The 14,356-nt window shown below is 43.4% G+C and overlaps 2 long non-coding RNA genes across 3 annotated transcripts in view; both read left to right on the top strand.

Annotated features, from left to right (window-relative positions):
- The first annotated feature begins 539 nt into the window (after positions 1-539).
- Positions 540-1,061, top strand: LOC144798943 (uncharacterized). The gene is made up of 3 exons (XR_013603704.1): positions 540-608; positions 724-841; positions 947-1,061. It is a non-coding gene; the product is annotated as an uncharacterized LOC144798943 (long non-coding RNA).
- Positions 1,062-5,662: 4,601 nt separating this feature from the next.
- Positions 5,663-14,356, top strand: part of LOC144799419 (uncharacterized) — a 205,239-nt gene continuing 196,545 nt past the window's right edge. For both annotated transcript variants that reach the window (XR_013603815.1, XR_013603814.1), the window contains exons 1-4: positions 5,663-5,762; positions 5,909-6,062; positions 6,178-6,295; positions 6,401-6,521. This is a non-coding gene — a long non-coding RNA (uncharacterized LOC144799419). The remainder of the gene's footprint in view (positions 5,763-5,908; positions 6,063-6,177; positions 6,296-6,400; positions 6,522-14,356) is intronic.

The following is a 14,356-nucleotide window of genomic DNA, read 5'->3' as shown; positions in this document are numbered from 1 at the left end:
GCAATAATCTCTAGTCCATTTAAATTACCCTTTGTGATCTGGTTTTAAGTATACTTTGTAGTAAATTATATAAAACCATACTACAATTTTAACGTATTCACAGGAATTGAGATCACAAATCGGACATTTTTCACTTTATACTCTACAATCCTACGCTGCCGCTTTAAAAAAAAATTTGTCTCTCCCTCCACACGTGACTCATCCCGGAAGCTATTTGAACTTCCAGTGGGTTTGCGCTGTTGGTCAACACCTTAACGGACGCTAGACGCCAGCAGTATCTTCCCTCGTCCCTCACCAGTTATAGCTTGGTAAGTTTATTCACGGGCTAGTTATCTTCTTGACCGGACGATTTTCATGTTGCAGTACGTCTAATGCTTTGCCAAGCATAGATGTAATCAGACATACCTTAGTTAATTCCGGGTTGGTCTGATGTTATTACCCTTTTTTTCTGTAGACTCGTATATCCGGCATTATCCTGTCATGAAAGACGAGCAGGTGCGGTAGAATGCATTTCCGCTTCGCACCGACGAAAAAATTCCATTTTTAAATACCGCTTCGGTAGCGTTGATTGGGTCATTGAAAAATTAGAGACCTTTTACAATTCCTTGGTGAGTTGGATATTTGTATAGTGGCTTCTATTGACAGAATGACACTTGCCTTAAATGTATTTTTCACCTAATGAATATTAATTAGTTCCATCATGTTTCTGCTTTTTCCGTGCAGATAAAACTGTTGCCATAAATCATTGGTATTTTCCGTCTGTTTACACGGTTTTTCAACCCGAGCTGTGTTTCATTCATCAGACGCTCTAGCATATGATCGTGGTTATTTTTATATAAAGGTGAGAAACCATGGCCCCTTTTAATTAGCTCGCTGTACTTTTCTGAGTGCCAATTTTTCATTCGTTTTGTATCATTTACTGATAATTCTCACTTTCAATAAATAGGTGTTCACAACACTCATGTAAGGACTGCAATTGTCTTCAAGAAAATCCGACCATATAAACTGTAGGTTTCGTACATATCGAGTAAAAGATCAAAGACAGACGCACCCTGTCCCTGCTTTTAGTAAGTCAGCGTATATCTATACTGTTCACTATATAAAGTAGATAATTGGTTTCTAAGGTTTAAATTTCAGTCTCGAAATAAGAACAAATGTAGATGGATGTAATGAATTGTTAAATGTTTATTTATGGTGACGACAACTGTCAGATTTTCTGATGCTTCAAGTGTTGATATCATCATGTTACCATGTTCTCTAGCACTATATTAGTTATTAATAACTGGGAATCGCTGTAAATGTTACTGTAGGAATTACCAAAATGTATTATTAGGGCCTAGTAACTATACTGTGGAGGACACATTTCATGACTTGATGTGAATGCACTTTTTGTTCTTATATTGTAAATAATAGACAATGTTTCGTTATATTTATATGTTTTTTTGTTATATTACAGAAATTTGTGTGGCTCCTGAGGAAGGCGTTGTCTTGTATGCCGAAACGCGCGTCGAATACAAATTCTTGCCACTTCCTTTTTTTAAATACCAACTGTTTTTTTGATTATTGTTGGCTTTTGTTATTAATTTAAGTTTATTTTAACTGTGTATCTAAAATTGTGACAAATATTTTTTATCTAATTATTATGTGTACAATGTTTTGATTGTTAAATAAATAACATATGAAATTATGTGCATTTACCTCAGTGTCCGTCCCTCCCTATACTAGTTCCCTTGGTTTTAATATGATTGCCTAGGAATTTTTGCACATGTGTTTATATCCCTGTCCTAGGAATCGTTATCTTAACTCAGGGGGTCCTTGTTTTTCACATATGATTACCCACAGCTTGTCTGTGTAGGGCTGTTACTTTGTGTTTGGAAATTCTTTCCTTATTAAACCTTTTGTCTATTTACAGTTTATTGTATTTTATCTATTTTGAACAGTTTAGGGTTCCTAATCATGTGCAACCTAAAAACCTTTGGCTTCACTGACGCTGAGTTTGCCCTCTTAGTGGGAACTTCAGCCTCATTTAGTAATACCAATTCCAACAACAAAGGTAACGATGAGAGTAGAAAATTAGTAGACCTTAAGAAAAAACGTATTCGTATGGAAGCGCATGGAGAATTCATGTTAGCTTATTTAAGATCAGGGGTTATCCCCATGTGGTTACGAGTTCGCAATATACCTGGTCTATTTGTACATCATAGACCTTTCCTGGAAAAATGGAGCATGATTGAGAGCAGATACTCCCGTGACCTCATGATCCTGATCGTAGAAACTGCTAAAGAACTAGCAGCTACCATCAAAACAGAAATTGACGAATTAGAGAGTAAACTTAAAGAAATTAAGGGAATAGAGGAAGCCATGAACAAAATAGAAGAGTGTAATAGAGAATTAGAATCATTCTATAACTACCTCAATAAAAGAAAAACAGATAAACTCTCCAAAGATAAAAGATTTTACTCGGACGAAATAGCTTACCCATATCTGGGGAAGGAATTTTATAAACAAAATCAATATATAGATGAAAGTAGAAATACTCCCCAAAGAGTTAATAATTTTTCTGACACGTCCGATTCTGAAGGGGAGAACCCCAATCATTATTATGAATCAGATGGAGCCTCTAATTCTTACTCGGGCTCACGACCCCAGAGACCTTTTTTATCCAACAGGGGGCCTCGCAGGGGGCGACCGAGAGTGAGATTCCAAGGTCAGAACAGGGGCAACTTTCAGAATTACCAACAACATCAGCAACAGCAACAGGAACCCCACGTTATCAGGGAGACCCGCAGCCGTCAATACTGGGGGCAAGGAATATAATTCCTATTTTCAATCTATCTTCGACCACCCTAGATGTCTGTAGTGAATCTTTACTTTCAAAAGGTCTTTCCTTTGTGCCACATGCACATGTAAATATTTTTGAATTATATCAAGATATTATTTCTTTTTTTAGGAAGATAAGACTTAAGAAGTTTTTCCAAATAAATACATGTAATGACAACGATCTTGACACCAATAAAACAGTTTCATTGCCCTCGACCTTCAGTCCTTCCTTGGACCAAGTGGGTCCTGAAGTTGCTGCATTCGAGCTAGTAGTGCTCCAAAAACTAGATAGAACCATGAAATATGTACCCAAACCCATTTATAATCTCAGTAGAGAAGAATCTTTTGCCCTAAAGTCACTATCCAGTAAAAATATCCTTGTGATCAAAGCCTGTGATAAAGGCGGCGGTATTGTCGTCATGGACTCTGATAATTATAAACTGAAAATGAAATCTATGTTGAGTGATAATACCACCTATCAGGAAATAACCTCCAATCCTTCTAACATCATAAATAAAAAAATCAAACTACTTACAGGTGAGGCTCTTTCAAATGGAGACATCAGTTCCAAAGAACATGATTTCTTTAACCACAATAAAGGGAAAACAGCGTGTATCTATGGTTTACCCAAGATACATAAAGATGTATGTGACCCCCCCTATAGACCCATTGTGTCTACTATAGGAACACCAACAGAGTCACTATCTAAGTTTGTAGATCACTTCCTAAGACCTCACATACCAAAAATTAAATCATATATAAAAGATACTGGACATATGATTACGAGAGTTGAAAATTTAGATTTCATACATGACAGAGACTTTCTAGTTACCATGGACATTGAGTCCTTGTATAGTAACATCCCTCTGAAAGAGGCCATAATGGCAACAGATTGGTTTATCGATAAACACAATATAAATTGTCCAAAGAAATTTCTCATTGACTGCCTGTATATTGTTCTCACTGAGAACATATTTGAATTTGGAGACTCCCTTTATCGTCAAATTAGAGGAGTCAGTATGGGTGCGTCAGTTGCACCTTCCATTGCCAATATTTATATGTCAGCATTTGAAGACATATTTATTGACAATGAGATTGCCCCATTCTTCGAATCTATTTCCCATTGGTCCAGATATATTGATGACATCTTTTTTATCTGGACCAATGGGAAAGATTCTCTATTAGAATTTCTTGAATGGATTAATATGGCAGACATCAATCTTAAATTCACTGCTAAATATGATAATGACCAGGTAGAATTTCTTGACCTGTTGATAAAAAATGAAAATAACAAACTAATAGTTGACTTGTTTGTTAAACCCACCGCCCGCAATACATTATTGGATTTTAACAGTTTCCACCCCAAAAGTCAACGTGACAGTATCCCCTTTTCTCAATTCCTGCGTGTCCGCAGGAATTGTACAAATCTCAGTGACTTTGATATCCAAGCATCTGAAATGAGGAAGAAATTTATTGAGAGAGGGTATCCTCACAGATTAGTGAGAAGTTCCTACAAACGAGCAAGGTTTTATGACCGTGATGCTCTATTAGAGAATAAGGAAACAAAAAACACTGACCAACTTGTCTGTGTCATTAAACATTCCACCTTAAATGACCGTGTTAAACAAATTATCAACAGCAATTGGCACATTCTAAATTGCAACCCGACATCTAAAAATACCCTAGCCAAACCATTATTTGCACATAAAAGAAACAGGAACATCAAAGATTTGATTGTTCACTCTAGAGTCAGCAACAGTGCAATTACCGGTGGCCCTTCGCAACGTTCGTTGTTGAATAATTTACCTGTACGTGGAACAGTGCCTTGCTCCTCTTGTAAATCATGCACTAATATCTTAAGAGGTGAAAATTATGTACACAATGGCTTTTCAACGAAAGCGCGTGATTTATGGAATTGCAAAACCACAAACGTTATATATTTCATCTTATGTCCCTGCGGTTTAGGCTACGTCGGCGAAACTTCGAGATCAGTTCAAGTTCGCCTAACAGAACATAGATCTGCCATTAAGACCGGCAAGGTCTTGGCGCCGTTGGTCAAACATTATCTTGAACATAAACACAAATCCGAAGAATTCCAATGGCGTATTTTAGAGAAAATCAGAGTTCCTGACAGCAAGGGTGGATGTATCATCCGTAAGAAACGTGAAGTTTACTGGATTTTTGTTTTTAATACTTTCTCCAAGGGATTAAATTCTGAAATCCCATGGGAGAACGCAATTTTCTAAATAATACTGGTTTTGTGTTTTAGGTTCCCCCCTTTGAATGCTGTAAACGTTAATCGAGTGCCCCACCAAAAATTAAATAGTATAATGTCTTCTACTAGTGAGTATGGACATACCTTCCCTGTTACCTACTCCATACTTTATGAGAACAAGGTAACCCCATTTTCTCACATAACCTAGCTCTGACTTATCCAAAGCCCATTAAATATATTAATCTGTGTTTAATTATAGTCCTCATGTTTGGTATCATTGACAGTACCAGTTTGACTTAGTGTGAAATCAATTTATAATACACCTAACATTCTATAGATAGGGTAAATATATTTTGGGTTATTTTTCCTTTTAACTATATGGTTTCGTTTTATACTACCTTTTGCAGTATAACGATATCGCAATAATCTCTAGTCCATTTAAATTACCCTTTGTGATCTGGTTTTAAGTATACTTTGAAGTAAATGATATAAAACCATACTACAATTTTAACGTATTCACAGGAATTGAGATCACAAATCGGACATTTTTCACTTTATACTCTACAATCCTACGCTGCCGCTTTTAAAAAAAAATTGTGTCTCCCTCCACACGTGACTCATCCCGGAAGCTATTTGAACTTCCAGTGGGTTTGCGCTGTTGGTCAACACCTTAACGGACGCTAGACGCCAGCAGTATCTTCCCTCGTCCCTCACCAGTTATAGCTTGGTAAGTTTATTCACGGGCTAGTTATCGTCTTGACCGGACGATTTTTATGTTGCAGTACGTCTAATGCTTTGCCAAGCATAGATGTAATCAGACATACCATAGTTAATTCCGGGTTGGTCTGATGTTATTACCCTTTTTTTCTGTAGACTCGTATATCCGGCATTATCCTGTCATGAAAGACGAGCAGGTGCGGTAGAATGCATTTCCGCTTCGCACCGACGAAGAAATTTCATTTTTAAATACCGCTTCGGTAGCGTTGATTGGGTCATTGAAAAATTAGAGACCTTTTACAATTCCTTGGTGAGTTGGATATTTGTATAGTGGCTTCTATTGACAGAATGACACTTGCCTTAAATGTATTTTTCACCTAATGAATATTAATTAGTTCCATCATGTTTCTGCTTTTTCCGTGCAGATAAAACTGTTGCCATAAATCATTGGTATTTTCCGTCTGTTTACACGGTTTTTCAACCCGAGCTGTGTTTCATTCATCAGACGCTCTAGCATATGATCGTGGTTATTTTTATATAAAGGTGAGAAACCATGGCCCCTTTTAATTAGCTCGCTCTACTTTTCTGAGTGCCAATTTTTCATTCGTTTTGTATCATTTACTGATAATTCTCACTTTCAATAAATAGGTGTTCACAACACTCATGTAAGGACTGCAATTGTCTTCAAGAAAATCCGACCATATAAACTGTAGGTTTCGTACATATCGAGTAAAAGATCAAAGACAGACGCACCCTGTCCCTGCTTTTAGTAAGTCAGCGTATATCTATACTGTTCACTATATAAAGTAGATAATTGGTTTCTAAGTTTTAAATTTCAGTCTCGAAATAAGAACAAATGTAGATGGATGTAATGAATTGTTAAATGTTTATTTATGATGACGACAACTGTCAGATTTTCTGATGCTTCAAGTGCTGATATCATCATGTTACCATGTTCTCTAGCACTATATTAGTTATTAATAACTGGGAATCGCTGTAAATGTTACTGTAGGAATTACCAAAATGTATTATTAGGGCCTAGTAACTATACTGTGGAGGACACATTTCATGACTTGATGTGAATGCACTTTTTGTTCTTATATTGTAAATAATAGACAATGTTTCGTTATATTTATATGTTTTTTTGTTATATTACAGAAATTTGTGTGGCTCCTGAGGAAGGCGTTGTCTTGTACTCCGAAATGCGCGTCGAATACAAATTCTTGCCACTTCCTTTTTAGGTTTCGTAACCTGGCGAGGGGCGAAGCCACTCCCAGATCGAAATCTGTTGTTTCTAATAGTGAGGTTAGGACAGCCTCTGTTTCCAATTGGCTAGCTCCATAAATGGAGGCTAGCCATTGGGAGGCAGAGGCTGTCAATCGCGCTTTCTCACGAAAACGCGATTCGGGGGCGTTTCTGGTGCTTTTTTTAAGCCCCGCCCCTTTGTCCCGGGCCGCGCTGCGATTGGCTGCCGGCCCGGGACACCCCCGTGACGTCATTCCCGGGCCGCGCTGTGATTGGCTGCCGGCCGGGAAACCCCCGTGACGTCAGCCAATCACAGCGCGGCCCGGGACCTGACTTGTTTCTTTGTGTTTTGACTGAGTCTCGGCACGTCCTAGGTGAGGCACTTGTTCCAGCGTGTTGCGTAGTCCGAAGACATCGCACGTGCGTCGGTCCGAGTCTCTGTTAGGCTGACTGAAGATGCGGTGTCTGGTTAGCGAGGCTCTGAGGGAGCGAGTTGCAGAAGAGTGGACGGTCGTCCTCGGAAGAAGTAACGCGAGGCGCTTTCAGCACCGCGAGACACCGAGCGGCGCTCAGCTGGCACCTCGACGGTGGAGCGAGAGCGAAGGACCGAGGCTGTGGATCAGTGTTTTCTGACTTAACGTTTTGGACTCGATTCATTCAGGTGGGATGCTCGTCTCCTGGCAGGGCTGACGCAGCCTTTCTTCCTTCCAGGATCAGACCGCGATCGCAATTGAGAGTGAAACTCGAGTATGTTTATCAGGCGCATGTGGACTAACTGGTTGGTGTGCTGGTTACGGAATTGGTAATTCTGAGAATCGATCCTTTTGTTGAACTTAATGTGTATGCATTTCTTCGTGCTTCCAACTTGCTCCCTCTGTCGGAAGACCCAACGACCATGAGCATGCGAACGGGCTTTACTACGCCAAAATTGTACAGTTCATAGGATGTCGGCGAGTAGAATTTAGAAGCCCAGTCGGGTCCATAATAAGTCCTTCACCAACCATATCATTTCACACAGAGTGGCGCGAGTAAAGAAGCCGGGAGAGATATGTGTTATTGGACAGAAACACTGGATCACTAAAACAATGTTCGGGTTTTTATCTGAAGCGCGGGTCGCGGAGTTTGTTTTACGGCTCTGCTCTGGAAAATGTGCCATGGTAGAGATAGCTTGGTGAACTGCGCTTATCCCTGCGTTCGTCTTCCAACTACAAGTTCTCAGCCTAAATGTCCTCCTCATGTTTCTTCTCACTAGTATGGGTGCGCGGTGACTCCCTCCGGCTGGAGGTGTTCCTAGTTGCTGGGGAGAAGGAATGACCCCCTGGTGACCACTTTGCTGTTGCTTTTCGCTCCTGCATCTCCTTGGGAGATATGAAGTCACAACCTATGCAGGGGACACAAAACCCTCCCCCCGCACAACACTTCTTCCCACCCACAAAGACCGCACACGTCGAGAAGAGGTGGTCCGCAGACCCCATCACTGCTTGTGAATTGGAGAAAACTGGAGTTTGAAGCTGAATTTTTTTTTTTTTAAAACACTGTGATCCTGTGCAATTCACTTATTTCCCTGCGCCGCTGCTCGTGTGTTCACCAACATAATCTTTTAAACACAGCCTGTACACCAGGATTAGGCGCTATGCAACACACACCCAGACCCTTTCCAATTACCTCCAGTCAGCAGACATTTCGTAAAAACGCTTTCCTTTTTACCCCCTCCCACAACTGAAACGTTGCGATGTCCGGTATTTCAACAAATATTCGCTCCACATTTCATTAAAAACAAACATAGTTTATATTTAACTACAAGGTGTGTGCTCCATATCGCCCAGACATTTAATATCAAGTGCCTTCAACGCTGACAACATGCTGCAGTCGGAATCTATGCACTTTAACACCAGTTACCCCTTCCCGAATTCTAACATCATAGATGCAAATAACCCCCCCCCCCCCCTCGGCTGGAGGGTCCCCCGTTCACCCCACGTGTCCAGTACAAATATACACCTTTACATACGGGACTCGACACCTACATCAATTATAACAATTTCAAGAGAAAATGAAGTTTAGACCCGACGTCTAATGGGAAGTGAACTTGATCACAGCGGTGAAAAGTTGAAATACGAGCACTTTGGAGGTATGAGCACTTTGTTGCTGTACCCACAGATTAGTTCTCACCTGCAGCCCTCCCCCCACCCCCTTGCACACGTGCTTGTACACAGGGTATGCTTGGCACTGCACGTAGCGCAAGAGGCAGCAATAACTTCAAGCTGTCACAAGATCACACAGCGCGCAGAGGGGACGCGGGGACTGGCGGCGCCGTCTCTTACCTTCAGCAGGCACATGGACGGAGGCAACAGAGCGCTTTACAGGAGTACAGGTACCAAACTATGATAGCAGGCGCATGGCCCGGAGGCATCAGGGTGCTTTACAGGAGTACAGGTACCAAACAATTATAACAGGCACATGGACGGAAGCATCAGAGCGCTTTACAGGAGTACAGGCACCAAACTATGATAACAGGCACATGGACGGAGGCAACAGAGCGCTTTACGGGAGTACAGGTGCCAAACTATGATAGCAGGCGCATGGACGGAGGCAACAGAGCGCTTTACAGGAGTACAGGTACCAAACTATGATAGCAGGCGCATGGACGGAGGCAACAGAGCGCTTTACAGGAGTACAGGTACCAAACTATGATAGCAGGCGCATGGACGGAGGCAACAGAGCGCTTTACAGGAGTACAGGTACCAAACTATGATAGCAGGCGCATGGACGGAGGCATCAGGACGCTTTACAGGAGTACAGGTACCAAACTATGCTTGGCAAGTGCAGTGACAAGAAGTTGAGGACCCCGTGGGTGGCACGGCACCTGCAGAAGTGGTGTCCAATTGTATTTGTGTAGCGCTTGCAAGCAGCCAGGATCTTTCACTCATTGGTGCAGGCGCTTGTCTGTGTTCAGCGTCACCTTCAGGACTGGTGCTTAGGTCCTGCCTTGGGGATCTAAGCGCTCTTCCCATGGTTTCAGATATCAGCATTTTCATGGTATGGCTTCTTGGGTGCGCCTGTGGTGTTTTATGGTACATGCTTTCCGATCCCAATCGGGTCGTTTGTTCTGGTTCGCTGGTGTTCGGCTTCCGGCTTCACTTATGTTTCTGTAATGTCATGTGTCTTCCTTTCTGAGTGCCTGTGGGCAGTGGCAGAAAGGTCCATTATCCATGACTGATGTTCGGTTTGTTATGGCATTGTTAGGGCCTGATGTAGCTGGTCTTATCCTCTCATTCTGTGGTTTGCGCGGTTGACCCCAATGTATGCTCTACTAGCACTGGTAGCCTCTTCTGACCCTACTTCTTGTTTCTAGGCTCGAATTGCGCCCTCATTTTCTATTGTTGTCTGTTGCGACATGTGTGCTGTGTTTTTGGCCTTCTAATGTTCCGGTTGCATTCTGGCACTTTTGGCCGGTATTTGTGATCATACTCCATCGCTTTAGGTGGCGTCTATGCCTTTCAGGAGGCTGTCTTTTCTGCTGTCCTTTCCACTGGTGTCACTCAGAGACTTCTTGGCACTATTCGCTCTTCGTCGATTCGCTCGGTCTGACTTTGTTTCTTCTGGGTTGCTGCAATATAGGTGCTGTGGGCCCTTTGCCCGCAGTGTCAAAGCTGCCCTGTGCACAGTCCTCCGCCACCCATTGGGAGCTGTCCATGTTTAGAAAACTGCAATTTAATGAATGAATTGGTATCACAGACTATGAGGTAGTCTGCACGCTCACAAGGACACCATTTCCAAAAAACACAAGATTATCACCATCTTTTTGACAAAAAGCACAATATACTTAATTCCACTTTATTTGCCCAACCCTATTAATTACTGAATCAATAACCTAAGATTCGGGCATATTGCTTAAATTTGCATTTTATTTTATAAACAATCACTGCTATACTATTCGTCTGAGGTTGTATCAGTCCTCTGTGGCATTTTAAGCATTCTTTCATTCAAAGGCACTATCCGGTGTCTTTAGACCTCCCTGCAGCCAAGTCTCAATGAGGATATCTCTTCATTCTCCTGTTTTTTCCATCCTAGATAATCCCTGTTTCCACACTGAAGCTTTTCAGGATTAGTAACACAAAGGGGATTATCTTCAACATGATATCACTTTACCACGGCGGCTACATGCAACGTGGAGCCCGAGTAAAAGGAACGTACTGGGTGACCAGTTGAAGCCCATGTCTGTCTGTTTCACTTCCTGTCGAGCAGTCTAGAATACCCTGTGATGAGCCATCAGGCCCAGTACCGTATAGTGGGGCACCTCCTTTAATCCTATATCCAAGGAAGTGATGTGGTAGAACTGATTTTCCCACATGCGAAGATGTCTGTCTCCCGAGGTGGTACAGAAGGTGAGTGACTGCAGAGTGCTAGGGAGTGCAGAGTGACTGCAGAGTGCTAGGGAGTGCAGAGTGACTGCAGAGTGCTAGGGAGTGCAGAGTGACTGCAGAGTGACTAGGGAGTGCAGAGTGACTGCAAAGTGACTGCAGAGTGACTAGGGAGTGCAGAGTGACTAGGGAGTGCAGAGTTACTAGGGAGTGCAGAGTGCTAGGGAGTGCAGAGTGCTAGGGAGTGCAGAGTGCTAGGGAGTGCAGAGTGCTAGGGAGTGCAGAGTGCTAGGGAGTGCAGAGTGCTAGGGAGTGCAGAGTGCTAGGGAGTGCAGAGTGCTAGGGAGTGCAGAGTGCTAGGGAGTGCAGAGTGCTAGGGAGTGCAGAGTGCTAGGGAGTGCAGAGTGCTAGGGAGTGCAGAGTGCTAGGGAGTGCAGAGTGACTAGGGAGTGCTAGGGAGTGCAGAGTGACTAGGGAGTGCTAGGGAGTGCAGAGTGACTAGGGAGTGCTAGGGAGTGCAGAGTGACTAGGGAGTGCTAGGGAGTGCAGAGTGACTAGGGAGTGCTAGGGAGTGCAGAGTGACTAGGGAGTGCTAGGGAGTGCAGAGTGACTAGGGAGTGCTAGGGAGTGCAGAGTGACTGCAGAGTGACTAGGGAGTGCAGAGTTACTAGGGAGTGCAGAGTTACTAGGGAGTGCAGAGTTACTAGGGAGTGCAGAGTGCTAGGGAGTGCTAGGGAGTGCAGAGTGACTAGGGAGTGTTAGGGAGTGCAGAGTGACTAGGGAGTGCAGAGTGCTAGGGAGTGCAGAGTGCTAGGGAGTGCAGAGTGCTAGGGAGTGCTAGGGAGTGCAGAGTGACTAGGGAGTGCAGAGTGACTAGGGAGTGCTAGGGAGTGCAGAGTGCTAGGGAGTGACTAGGGAGTGCAGAGTGACTAGGGAGTGCAGAGTGACTAGGGAGTGCTAGGGAGTGCAGAGTGACTAGGGAGTACAGAGTGCTAGGGAGTGCTAGGGAGTGCAGAGTGCTAGGGAGTGCAGAGTGACTAGGGAGTGCTAGGGAGTGCAGAGTGCTAGGGAGTGCAGAGTACTAGGGAGTGCTAGGGAGTGCAGAGTGACTAGGGAGTGCAGAGTGACTAGGGAGTGCAGAGTGACTAGGGAGTGCAGAGTGCTAGGGAGTGCAGAGTGCTAGGGAGTGCTAGGGAGTGCAGAGTGACTAGAGAGTGCAGAGTGACTAGGGAGTGCAGAGTGCTAGGGAGTGCTAGGGAGTGCAGAGTGACTAGGGAGTGCAGAGTGACTAGGGAGTGCAGAGTGACTAGGGAGTGCAGAGTGACTAGGGAGTGCAGAGTGACTAGGGAGTGCAGAGTGACTAGGGAGTGCAGAGTGACTAGGGAGTGCAGAGTGACTAGGGAGTGCTAGGGAGTGCAGAGTGACTAGGGAGTGCAGAGTGACTAGGGAGTGCAGAGTGACTAGGGAGTGCAGAGTGCTAGGGAGTGCTAGGGGGTGCAGAGTGACTAGGGAGTGCTAGGGAGTGCAGAGTGACTAGGGAGTGCTAGGGAGTGCAGAGTGACTAGGGAGTGCAGAGTGACTAGGGAGTGCAGAGTGACTAGGGAGTGCAGAGTGACTAGGGAGTGCAGAGTGACTAGGGAGTGCAGAGTGACTAGGGAGTTCAGAGTGACTAGGGAGTGCAGAGTGACTAGGGAGGGCTAGGGAGTGCAGAGTGACTAGGGAGTGCTATGGAGGGCTAGGGACTACAGAGTGACTGCAGAGATTAAGCTAATGGCAATGTAAATGACAATGCCATTTATTGATCTGTTTTCAAAACCAACACATAAATACAAATTTTGTAATTTACAATGCCAATAGGTCTAACTTTTCCAAAGGCGAAACCATTGCATTGTAAATGCTTGTTTTAAATACCAACTGTTTTTTTGATTATTGTTGGCTTTTGTTATTAATTTAAGTTTATTTTAACTGTGTATCTAAAATTGTGACAAATATTTTTTATCTAATTATTATGTGTACAATGTTTTGATTGTTAAATAAATAACATATGAAATTATGTGCATTTACCTCAGTGTCCGTCCCTCCCTATACTAGTTCCCTTGGTTTTAATATGATTGCCTAGGAATTTTTGCACATGTGTTTATGTCCCTGTCCTAGGAATCGTTATCTTAACTCAGGGGGTCCTTGTTTTTCACATATAATAGTGCTTTGGTGATTGCATGAATGAATGGGTAATGCCTGGGTAATTTCTAGGAGTGCTCTTGTACTGCCTTATTGCAGTACAAGAGCACTCCTAGTGATTGCCTGAGTGCAGGGGTAATGACTGAGCGATTGAAGGTGTGCATTTGTACTGCCTGAGTGATTGGAGGAGTGTGTGGGTAGTGCCTGTGAAATTGGATGAGTGCATGCCTGGTGCCTGAGTGCAATGATGAGTGCATGGGTACTGCTTGGATAATTGCATAAGTACATGTGTAGTGCCTGGGTGATTGGAGGAGTGCATGGATAGTGCCTGGGTGATTGCGAGAGTACATGGGTAGTGCCTGTGTGATTGCATGAATGCAGGGGTAGTACCTGAGGGCATGGATGAGTGAATGTTTGACAGAATGGATGAGTGCATGGGTAGTGCCTGGGGGATTGCATGAGTGCCTGGCTATGCCTGGGTGATTGGAGAAGTGCATGTGTACTGCCTGAGAGAATACAAGAGTGCAGAGGTAGTCCCTGAATGATTACATGAGTGCATGGGCAGTGCCTTGGTGATTGGCAGAGTCCATGGGTAGTACCTGGGTGATTGGAGAAATAAATGGGGAGTGCCAGAGTGCATGGATGAGTGCATGGGTAGTACGTAGGTCATTGGAAAAATGCACAGGTTGTGCCTGTGTGCATGGGTAGTGCCTGTGTGATTGCATGAGTGCAAAGTGAGTGCCTGAGTGCATTGATATGTACATGGATAGTGTGTGTGTGTGATTGCATGAGAATGTGGGTAGTGCCTGGGTGATTGTAC

Source organism: Lissotriton helveticus, chromosome 12, assembly GCF_964261635.1.
Source record: "Lissotriton helveticus chromosome 12, aLisHel1.1, whole genome shotgun sequence".
NCBI classification, from domain to species: domain Eukaryota; kingdom Metazoa; phylum Chordata; class Amphibia; order Caudata; family Salamandridae; genus Lissotriton; species Lissotriton helveticus.
This window is presented reverse-complemented; position numbering and strand designations above follow the sequence as displayed.